The following is a 12,349-nucleotide window of genomic DNA, read 5'->3' as shown; positions in this document are numbered from 1 at the left end:
CTTCCTAAGAGCTTTAAAAGCTTATTCTAAAATGTTATTGATTAGATCCTGCCAGGTTCTGAAAATTTCTGCACAGATCCTCTAAGTGAGAATTTTATTTTTTCCAATGTCAAATAATATATAACATCAGTTACCCACTGACTTACAAGTGGAGAGTTAGGATTCTTCGAGTTGAGCAAAATAAGTCTGCATGCCAATAGTGTAGTAAAGGCAATCACAGTTTGTTTGTCCTTCTCCACTTTAAGCCCCCTCAATGAGCCCACCACACACAGCTGTTAATGGGTTAGGAGGGATTGTGACTCCAAGGCTGTCTGAAAGGCATTTAAAAAGTTTGGTCCAGAATGATGTCAATTTAGTGCAGGCCCAAAACATGTGACCCAGTGAGGCCTGAACTTGATTGCTCGCAGGTTGGATTTTGCCCTGGAAACATTTTGGACAATTTTAAGCGAGACAGATGTGCTCGATATATAATTTTGAGTTGAATAATTGTATGCTTTGCGCATATGGAGTTTGAGTGAATTCTCTGCATTGCTATCTTCCACTCCTTTTCTGATATGTTGAGGGAGAGATCCTTTTCCCATTGTCCTCTTGGATCTTTGAAAGGGAGGGACTGTAAAATGGTATGATATATTGCAGAGATGGTGTCTAAGTCCTTGAAACTGATCAATATTTTTCTAGCATAGAGGAAGGTGGGAGATGAGGAAAATTGGACAGGTTATGTTTAACAAAGTTTCTAATTTGAAGATAGTGAAAAAATGTGTTGCTGGAAAGTTAAATTTAGAATTTAATTGTTCATAGGATGCAAAGACGTTGTCTATATAAAGATCTTTAAGTGATTCAATCCCAAATATTTTCCAGATATTAAAAACTGCATATGTTTGCAAGGGTTGAAAAATGTGGTTCTAATGCAGAGGTGCCACCGATAAAGGATTCTCTATCTTAAAATGCTTCTTACATTGGTTCCATATTCTGAGTGAGCGAAGCACAATTGGGTTGTTAGTATATTGGCGATAATTTGCATTTATTGGGGCAAAAAGCAAGGAATGTAAAGAAGTACTGCAGAATTTTATTTCTATTGCAGACCAATCCTGTGTGTGTTCTTCTATTTGTGTCCAGGTTTTTATATGTTGTATGTTTGCTGCCCAGTAATAAAACTGAAAGTTAGGTAGAGCCATGCCACCCTCTGCCTTAGGTCTTGTAGGGTCGCTCTTTGGATACGTGGATGTTTTGAATTACAAATAAATGAGGTTATGGTTGAATCTAATTTCTTAAAAAATGATTTCTTGATGTATATTGGGATGTTTTGAATTAAAAAGAGAAGCTTAGGGAGAATATTCATCTTAACAATGTTAATTCTTCCAGCTAGAGTGAGATGAAGGGTTGACCATCTATGCAAGTCTTGCTTAATTTTTTCCATACAGACAGTGAAATTTTGTTGATAAAGAGCTTTATGTTTACTTGTGATGTTTACCCCTAGATATTTCAACTGATCTACGATGAAAAAAGGGAAGGTGTCCAATCTAATATTGGGTGCTTGAGAATTCACTGGAAAGAGTACACGTTTAGTCAAATTAATTCTGAGACCAGAGATCTTTTGAAATTCTGTTAGTACAGTTATGACTGCGGGCACAGTATTTTGTGGGTCTGATATACACAGTACCATATCATCTGCATATAGAGAAATTTTCTATTCAAGTTCTTCTCTGATAATCCCCTTTATCTCATAAGCATTTCAACAGTGAACTGCCAGTTACTCAATGGCAATTGCAAAAAGTAGTGGTGACAAGGGGCATCCTTGTCTGGTACCACGTTCTAATTTAAAGTAGTCAGAATTAATGATGTTATTACAAACATAAGCTTCTGGATTGGTATACAATAGTTTGATCCATGCACAAATGTCAGACCAAAATCAAATTTCTCCAATGTAGTGAATAGGTAGTTCCATTCAATCAAATCAAATGCTTTTTCTGCATCCAAGGATAATAAAATCTCTGGGATGTTTGACTTTGCGGGTGAATATATTGCATTAAACAGATGTTGTAGATTGGGCTCTAAGTGTCGGCCTTTAATAAATCCAGTTTGATCTTGTGATATTAACAAAGGAAGCATTTTCTCCATCCTTCTAGCTAGGACTTTGGAGAGTATCTTAACATCATTATTCAGAAGTGAAATTGGTCTGTATGATGCACATTGTAATATGTCCTTATTTTGTTTAGGAAAGACAGTGATTAATGCTTGGTGAAAAGTTTGAGGTAGAATTTTATTGTCTCTAGCTTCTGTGAATGTTGCTAATAGGTGGGGAGCTAGCTGAGTGGAGAACAGCAGGGTAGCCATTGGGGCCTACTGCTTTCCCACTCTGAAGTGACTTTATAGCATCTGTTAAAAGGCATTATATTGCACCCAACCCGACACAGATTGACACCAAGGCACGTATATAAAATAAATAAAGTTTTATTTTTCTGCAGTTGGAGGGCACATCTTCCCCGTATTCCCCCCAAGCCACAACACAGTCCCAAAGTAACACAAACTCCAAATGCTCACTCTCTGCACCACCACTCCTCCCAGTTAACCTCCACCCGACTCTGGCCACTGAGTGGTGGTCGCTGGCTCCTTTTATTGGGTACCCAGAAGTGCTCCAGGTGCTTGATTGCCGACTTCCGGCTGCACTTCCGGGTGTGGCAAAACCAATGCCCAAAAGGGGCCAGCAGCTCCTGCTGTAGAGCACCCCCTGGCGGCGCCTGCGAAACCCAACAGGGCTGCACAGAACTCCAACCTCCATGAAGCCCTGGGGGAGTCCGAGGCACCACTGCAACCCAGGGAGGCTGCCATCTAGCGTCCAGGGGGAGATACTGGGTTTCCCATCCTTGCCCCCCCTTGGTACATATGTTGTAGGGGCATCCTGGCCAGGCATGGGGCCCAGCCATCCGTCACACATCTAATAATTCTGATAGTGCCAACGGTTTATCCAATTATTCTGCACTAAAAGTATGTATATGTGGTATCTCTAATGCATCTAGAAATGCATTAGATTGTGTCTTGTCTTCTTTAAACTCAGTAGAATACAGTATAAGGATTTATAGTAGTCTCTAAATGTGTACATTATATTTTTATGGTCAATGAATTTGTCTCTGTTCATGTTGGTGATTGCTGGGATTGCATTGCGAACTTCTTGCTTGTGGATTTGTGGAGCTAAAATCTTATTAGCTTTCTCTCCATGTTTATAGTAATGATGTCTTGATTTATAAATGAGTTGTTCAGTTTCTTTAGTTGTCAAAAGGCTGAGTTCTGAATGCAGAGCCTGTCTTTACCTATGAAGAACCTCACTTGGACACCTGGCATGTTCATCTATTCTAGTAATTTCGCTGGTTGGCTTTGATACCTGCTTGGTTTCAAATTTATTTCTGTGGGAAAGATATGAGATAATCTGTCCTCTTAAGAAGGCCTTCAGGGTTCCAGATTATTCCTGCAGAGACCTCTGAAGATGTATTTGTCTCTAGAAAAAAACTGATTTGTTTTCATATAAATTCTGTAAAGTTCTCGTCTGCTAATTAAAGTGGGTTAAGAAGCCATCTGCAAGAAGAGTATGTGGGGCATAATGATTTTAGCTCCAAGATCAGAGGGGCATGGTCGGTAATAACAATAGCGCCGTACTTGCAGGATTTAATCGTAGGCAAGAAATGGTTATCTACAAAGAGAGAATCAATGCTTGAGTAGCAATGATGCACTGGTGAGTAGAAAATATGTTCTTGAGTTTGGGTTTAGAAATCTCCAGGGGTCTGATAAGTTGTGGTCAGTTAAAAACTGTGTAATTGTCTTTGCAGTGTTAGATGTCATCACCCATGTGGCAGGAGATCTACCAAGGTCTGGATTTAAAACACAATTAACATCCCCAGCCATTATAATTTTATGAGTGTTCACATTGGGAATGGATGCAAATACAGTACATTTTGGATGAAGTCCCTATCATCCACATCGGGTGCATAAACATTTATCAAAATCACTTTACACTTAAATAAATTACCCATGATAATTGTGTATCTAGGGTGGCACGGTGGCGCAGTGGGTAGCGCTGCTGCCTCGCAGTAAGGAGACCTGAGTTTGCTTCCCGGGTCCTCCCTGTGTGGAGTTTGCATGTTCTCCCTGTGTCTGCGTTGGTTTCCTCCCACAGTCGAAACACTTGCAGGTTAGGTGCATTGGCAGTTCTAAATTTTCCCTGGTGTGTGTGTGTGTGTGTGTGTGTGTGTGTGTGCGTGCCCTGTGGTGGGCTGGCACCCTGCCCAGGGATTGTTTCCTGTCTTGCACCCTGTGTTGGCTGGGATTGGCTCCAGCAGACCCCCGTGACCCTGTAGTTAGGATATAGCAGGTTAGATAATGGATGGATGGATGAATTGTGTATCTCCCTTCAGGATCAGATACTACAAATGATACTACAAATGAGACTGTTCTATGGATAAGAATTCCCACACCTCTAGTTTTTTTTTTTGTAAAACTGGATAGGAACATTTGGCCAGTCCAGTCTTTTTGCAGCTGGAACTGATCCTTGCTTAATAAGTGGGTCTTCTGTAAAAATACTATTTTAGAATTTAGACCTGTTAGGTGAGAGAATACTTTCTTTTTAATTTGTGATTCAGGCCATTAACATTCCAGCTCACAAGGTTAACTGTCCCGTCTTGGAGAAATTGATTCTGAGTTTTTGTAGTCTTAATTGAAAGTGAGACAGCTTTGACCTTAATTTCCAATTTTCCCAGGGGTTATTGCCATGCAGTCTACTGTTATGTTGGTAATTATAATTATAAGGATTAAAAGGATAGGTTAGAGATAGCTTGCTCTCTTTCTTTTCCCCCCTAGTCCCCCCACCCTTGTTTTGCCTCCCCACGTGAGGCTGAACCCCACTTCACAAAGTCCCAGTCCTCTGACATACCTAGAGACAGAGCACGCCTCCAAAACAAAACAAGCCCCCAGCAGCGGTGTATGAGGATTAAAATTGAGATATCTATTGCCAATACAGTCTAAATACTAGAAGCATAAAAAAAAATCTTCAACATTCTAGAAATGTTAAGATTGTAAACCCAGGGAATGGTGCTAAAAAGTGGCCCTGGATAAACGTAATAAACCCTGTTACAATAATAACAACAACAATAAACCAAGGGTATGATATTTAACCGTCTCCATTAGAATAGTAAAAAGAGGAGAAAAAAAAGTTACTAATTTAATTTCTTCGACACATGCAAACATAAATGTGTATAATATGTATTTGGCAGGATACAAGAGGCTATATCTGATATTGGCTTTTCGTAAGCTGTTTAATATTATAAAAAGAGGCACGCTTAGCAGCTGTTGAGGGTGAGAAGTCAGGGAAAATAGGAATATGGTTGTTTTGAAATGTAATCTCTTGTTTCTGTCGGAGAAGTGAAATCACATTTAATTTAGATTGTAACTTCTCGAAGCGCACAACAAATGTCCTAGGTTTAGATGTGTTCGATCCCCGTATGCGATAAGCTGCTGCTATCTTGGTGTCTGATTTAAAGTCCTCTCCAATTATTCTGAAGAATAGTTCAGCTATGAATTTCACTGGGTTTGGACTTTCACAATCCTCAGGTAGACCTTCAATTCTAATATTATTCCTTCTGCATCCATCTTCCAGAGCAGCAAATCTGTCTCTGAGTATTTTGTATTCGGAATTCGCAGCTGTTGCTTTTCCATCAAGGGTTGGATGCTAAATGTTCGGCTATTTCAATTCGAGTCGTGAATGTCTGCTTAACGTCTTCCAGCTGATCGGCAAGTGCTCTCAATTTCCTGAATGTGCTCCTCAATTTTTTCCAGCATACCTTTAACGGCCACCTCAAAGCGATTATATACGCGTTTCTTCGAGTCTTTATTATTTTGCCGCAGCTCTTGCAGCTCCTGCCGCAGCTTCTCACTTGTCTTCTCGCTTGTCTTGAGCGTACCATTTATACCATTTCTTTCTTTCTTTATATCTTTCTTTATCTCTTGCTTGAGCTCAGCGATCATTACCTTCAATTCGTACAGATCATTTCTGCTTTCGTGCATCGTAGATGAAGTGGCGAGCTCTATTACAAACGATGTTCCCACCTCATGAGGAGTAAATGAAAAAATGGACTGCAAGGCCTTTTCCAGTTTCAAGTGATCTTCTGGAATCGGCGAGCTATCGTGACCTGCGTCACTTGCACATTCGCTCCCATTTTCACTCTCAACTGGAGACGATGCAGTGGACCGTGGTCCCGAGAAGTCTGGGCTTTTGCCTCTCTGTTCCAGGTCAGTCTCTGAAAGGCCGTACCTTGAACTTGAACTTGGACTTTCCTGTCTAGGCTTGGATGTAGCTTTAGGTTTCTTTTCTGTTTCTTTCTGAGCCCTTTTCTTACCAGTCATGTTTATATATGCTTGCATATACTATAATAGAACCCTTGAGTTGGGTAAATACAGGATAATAAGAAATAATAGAAAAAATAACACCGCTGCTAATGGAGCTCCACTTCAGATGTCCATCTCCCGCAATGGACGAAACCAAAACCTTGGATTTTATATATATACTAGACATTAAGCCCGTTACAATAACGGGCGCTAGAACAGTAGCGCATAAATATTAGTGGGGACAGTCTATATTAAATGGCAAGGGACCTTGTATGTGGCTGCAATATGCGTCACTGTACTGTGTGCCTATAATTTTCTCTCTCAGTAATACTGGTTTGTATTTCCGTAAAATGCCTGTAATTTTGTCAGAAAGTAATACAGTGGAACCGAAGTAATTTCCCCCATAGGATTGTATGTAAATACAATTAATCTGTTCCAGACCGTATGAACTGTATGTAAATATATATATATATATATTTTAAGATTTTAAGCACAAATATAGTTAATTATACCATTGAATGCACAGCGTAATAGTAAACTAAATGTAAAAACATTGAATAACACTTAGAAAACGTTGAACAACAGAGAAAACTAACACTGCAAGAGTTCGCGCTATAGCCTTACGACCCGCTCGCTAAAAACACTTTTTTTTTTACGAGTTTTAAGCACAGGGAAAAAAATGAACATTTGAAAAATCCGTAATCTAATAAACAACCAAGAAAAGTAACAATGCATGCACGCGTGCGCCTGCGTGTGTGTGTGTGTGTGTAATGCATTCGTGTCTGTCCGTCTCTCGCGTGGGCCGGCCTGCCTGCGCGTGCACGTGAGTGTGTGTGTGCGTGTCTGTCCATCCGTCTCTCACGTGTGTGTGTGTGTGTGTGTGCGTGTCAGTCTGTCTCTTGGGTGGGCCTGCGTGTCTGTCTGTCTGTCTGTCGCACGCACGCACCTGTGTGTGTCTCTCTCTCTCTCTACACACAGGGAATGCACAGGAAGAGACTGAACACGTGCCGTGTGGCCCCGCGCATGCGCACTTCACCAGAAGACACACACACGGACACTGGACGCACATAAGGGTTTTATTAAAGAGGATTGTCAGAGATGGCTGGGGTGGCGACCCGGCCGGGATGCTTAGGAAGACTGGAGGAGGGCTTATGCCTTTCCAAGACCATGTGGGTGCGACTGCCCTGGTTCCTTTGGGGGCCATAGGTATAGAGCTTTGACGCTCCACCCTGTAGGGGCCCGTGGTCACCGGCAGGGGGAGCCACCATGCCTTTGGAGCCCTGGACCTCAGCACTTCCGCCACACCTGGAAGTGATGGGGGGAAGAAGAGAGGGGACACCCGGAGTGCTTCCGGGTACGCAACCGGCACTTCTGCCACACTGGGGCGTGTCGGTGGGAGATCTCTGGGAAGCACCTGGAGCACATCCGGGTGTGTATAAAAGGGGCCGCCTCCCTTCAGACAAGGGCGAGAGTTGGGAGTGAAGTGGACTGAGCTGGAGAAGAGAGAAGGAGGCGGTCTGAAGAAAGGCATTGTGTGGCCAGGACTTTGGGGACTTGAAGGGGTAAATGCTGCACTGGGTTGATGCACTTATTTGTAAATAATATTGTAAATAAACGTGTGTGTGGTGATCAACATCATGTCATCCTCTCTGTGTCTGGGCTGTACCCCACAATATATATATTGTGGAGCTCGGCCCGGACACAGACAGGCGGACATGTTTGTATAACCCAACACACGTTTATTTTCCTTCTCCATATTTACATAAGTGCACACACACCCCAAAGTCCACAAAAGTCCAGGACAACAATCCAATGCCTCTTCCTTCAGGCCGCCTCCTTACCTTTCCTCTAAGACCTTGTCTTCTTGTCCTCCCGACTCCAGCACCTGAACGGAGGGAGGCGGCCCCCTTTATAATCACCCAGATGTGCTCCAGGTGCCTCCCGACAATCTTCCGTCGGCACTCCCCAGTGTGGCGGAAGTGCCGGCTGCACACCCGGAAACACTCTTCCCCCCAGCACTTCTGGGTGTGGCGTAAGTGCTGCGGTCCAGAGCTCCATAGGCATTAGGTGCCCCCCGGCGGTGACCAAAGGGCCCTACAGGGTTGAGCTTCAAAGCTCTGTACCTGTGGTCCCCATAGCCACCAGGGAGGTTGCCCCCACGTGGTCTGGGGGAGGCATAAGTCCTCCTCCGGTCCATCCTGGCTGGGTGGCCCCACCAGCCACCTGTGACTATATATAGATAGATAGATATATATATATATATATATATATATATATATATATATATATATAGATAGATAGATAGATAGATAGATAGATAGATAGATAGATAGATAGATAGATGATTTATAAAAAGATATGACTTTTGTAGGCCTTCCTATTGAAAAATATTCATAGGTTTGTTACTTAAATTAATTTTCTACAGTAAGTCATCCTAAACAGATAATTAGGTCAACCTGATTTGCTCAAAAGCAGTTAATATTATGAAGAAATAAAATTGGACACACCATCCAGTGTCATACATATGAAATGTTATGCAAAACATTTACACTAAGGGATGATTTAACACCAGGCTGGGGGGAGAGCTGCATAAGCAGACTCATTGTGCAAGGTGTCAGCTCTGCATGCTGACAGTGGGGTAGTGTGCCATTCCTGGTGTGCACTAGATCCCTGATATGAATGGGCATACATCTGAATGGCACAGCATACTTGAACATTACTACTGACCAGGCACATCCACTCATAATTTTCGTTTATCCATTGAGGAACAGGAACAGCTACACACCCCAGGCTTGCATGCCTTGTCACGAGTAAACAGTCAGTAAACAACTAATACAGTACAGTAGCACTTTTTACTTTAGCACTCCACCTTCAGATGTAACACTGTATAGTATAAACCTTTTAATGTGAGCTGGTATGAATATATTGTGTATAAAAGTGTGAGTGTACACATCAGAGATCACATAACATGGGCAGCCACATACTGTGAAACTGTTTAGCTTTCATGTACAACCAGGCAATTCTCTAGAACAGTTTTTCCTTATATACCTTTGACTTGTTTTGTTTCAAGTTGATGCAAAACAGTCACTCATTACTTATTTAATAAAGACCTTGTGAAAATTCAGTAAAATAAAATGTTTTTTAATATTAAATTCTGATTTTCAATTAAAGCAAATCATGCATGTGCTCTCTGTATTTACTGTATCCTTTTCCAGAAACAGCCCTGATTTCTTACAGCTTTAATTCAGTACAGTTTGTTCATATCCAGCAATCAGCATATGTTAACTCATGGGTGTAGTATGAAAGGAGCATAGATCAAGTCACGACTAGGGATGAACTACACAGATTAGCTGGTAGACTCCAAAAGTGGTACATTTCTTGTACAATTCATTTATAACCAAAAAGAATTGTCATATACAATTTCTTGTATTAGGAATTTGTAATTTTCCGCTTACCCCAACTTACTCTCCAGAGACATACACAAAGTTTTTGAGATCAGAGCGCAGGGTCAGCTATCTGTACAGCTACAGAGTAGCATTCCTTCTGTCACTGCTGGAATAGCCTGAAACCTTTGTAAGTAAACACAGAGAAGGCAGAAAAAGGTTTGAGGAGCAGCCCCTTATATTGTACAGTGTACAGATCAAAATATCTCAAACTTTCAAAGGATGGCTCCAGAGCAACGTCTGGTTCCATGTCCAAAACAGGGACAACTAAAGACAAAAGGATTTGAGCTTTTATAATAACCAGGAAATAAGAGGTGGGGTCCGATAAGTGAAGCCAGAAGTGACCTCGGCAGGAGGTAGGGTTATAAAGGGACGCAGGAAGTATTTTATGTTGGTTTCCCTTCGGGAGATCTGTAGGAGAAGGAGAAGTAAAGTAAGTGCTCTTTGAAAAAACCTGCTTTTATTTTCTTCCCTCGGTTAAGCCCTTAGCCTGCCTCCTAAGTGAACGTGTGTGACACCGTCAAATAACACTCCCTGACAACATATGGAAACAAACATTATGAAAACAAAACCCAGTAGTTATTAATCAAATGAAACACACATTTACTGAGAAATGGATTGTAATGAGTAGCAAGGAAGATTCTACTCATCCAAACTGTCTGGCAAATAGCAGAAAGGTAACATTTCATTTTCAATGTCTCTGTGTGAACCAGAAGTTTCAATGACAGAGTTATTAATCTGAACTTGAATTTAAAACAAGATTGCATTTATTAATTATTGATTTATTGATAACTTAAGTCTATTCCTAGTGTCAGATGAAGCCAACCATATCTGACAGTAAAGAGACTACAATTCATACACACACATTTATATGTACTGTAGTAGTAGGGGGCGCTATCGCTCCCTTGAACCCTCAGGTACCACGCCAAACACCAGGTAAAAGTGCCACAATAATTATTTTTATTATTATAATAAAGTGCACCAAGCACCCTCCACTCTACACTACTCATAAATAACACAATACAATAACAATAACCAATCCTCCGACTCTCAGACGTGTTGCCCTCCTACCACCCAGCTCAGCTCGCCGTCTGGGAGCTCCCATAGTCCTTTTATAATTCCTGACCCGGAATTGTTTCTCATCCTTCAGTCCATAATTCCTTATCACTTCCGGGTCGGATAAAAGTCCTTTTTTCACCCCGAAAGTACATCATCCCTTCCGCTCAAAATTATTATTTTGAGCGTCTAGCCCCGCGAGGGACGTCTTCCTCCAGGAGGATCCATAAGTCGGGCCTTGGCAAGGTTGTCTAGCCTCCCTGGAGAACCGTGGGGGAACGTTATAACGGATATCCCTCCGCTCCCCTGTCCCCCAGGGACAGTCTCGCCATATGTGGCCCTGTCGACGACAGTTGTAGCACCGATGTTGCCCTCCTGGTCGTCTTTCTCCGCAAGACTGAAAACACCACGGGAACTCCGTCAGCTCCACCCGTTTCTCCGCCAAGGGAGAGTTACTGACTGTCTCTGTATTCTCCGCCCTTTTCTCCACCTTGTCAGGAAACCCACTATTATATTTTGGAGATCTCCTGCTTACTCTGGGGCTGGTGCGCAGCTTGAGTCTCCCTATTGGGAAAAGAGATCCCCTTTGCTGTCTGCAAATCGATTTGTTTATAACCAGAAGCGACGTCTTTAGCACCGCATCGTTCCGAGAGACAGCACTTTTCAGCTGCTCCGGTTCGATTGGCGCTTCCCCTGCTCCTTCTGTCATTACACCACACTCTCTTGTTGGGTTTTCAGTGATTTGGCACCCGCTACTTATTAATCGCGGGCCCAGATCGCACTGCGTCCCTTTATAATGTACGGTACCGGTCCCACTCACCTGTACCACCGCATCAATCATGACGGGAGACTCCCGACCAAAACGCTGTAGGTATTCCTGTACCCTTTTCAGTGGCGCTTCGGCCATCGCTCCCAGCTCCTCGATGATCTTTTTAATTGCCACCAGCGTCTGCAAGAAACTATACACGGGCTCGATTAATTTTTTTGAGCACTTGCATGTCCATAAAGTTATTTAATTCAGTCGGAGGCAAGTTAACTTCCGCATTCTCCTTACCTACCGGCCGGGAGCCAATGAGCACATCCGTTGTCGGCACGTGCTCTGACGGGCTTCATGGAGGCTCTTGGGAACTGGAGTCTCTAGAGGATCGGGTGGCTGCTACCGGCTGACTGCGATCTGCCTTTTCTAATTTGTCGGCGGACCGTTTAGTCACCTCCCGCTCCTCTTTACTTTTATTTAATTCCGGCGCTGCTTGCCTCCCCCTTCCCCTTCAGGGAGCTCGATTCCGCCGGGGAAAAAACGACCTCACCAATAGACTGATCCTGACCTTCTCCTTCCCGAGATCCTTCAGGCGGGATCACATGTCCCGTTCTGGTTAATAGGATGGTCTCTTCCTGGTCAGGTGACGCCGTGTTTTGCTTGTGGCCTACCTGTCCGGCCCCAGGATAGTCCATGTGACTACTGTCGACGAATAGGCTTT

The sequence above is a fragment of the Polypterus senegalus genome, chromosome 15 (genome assembly GCF_016835505.1).
Source record: "Polypterus senegalus isolate Bchr_013 chromosome 15, ASM1683550v1, whole genome shotgun sequence".
Taxonomy (NCBI): Eukaryota; Metazoa; Chordata; class Cladistia; order Polypteriformes; family Polypteridae; genus Polypterus; species Polypterus senegalus.
The sequence above is the reverse complement of the archived record's forward strand: the minus strand, read 5'-3'. Positions refer to the sequence as shown.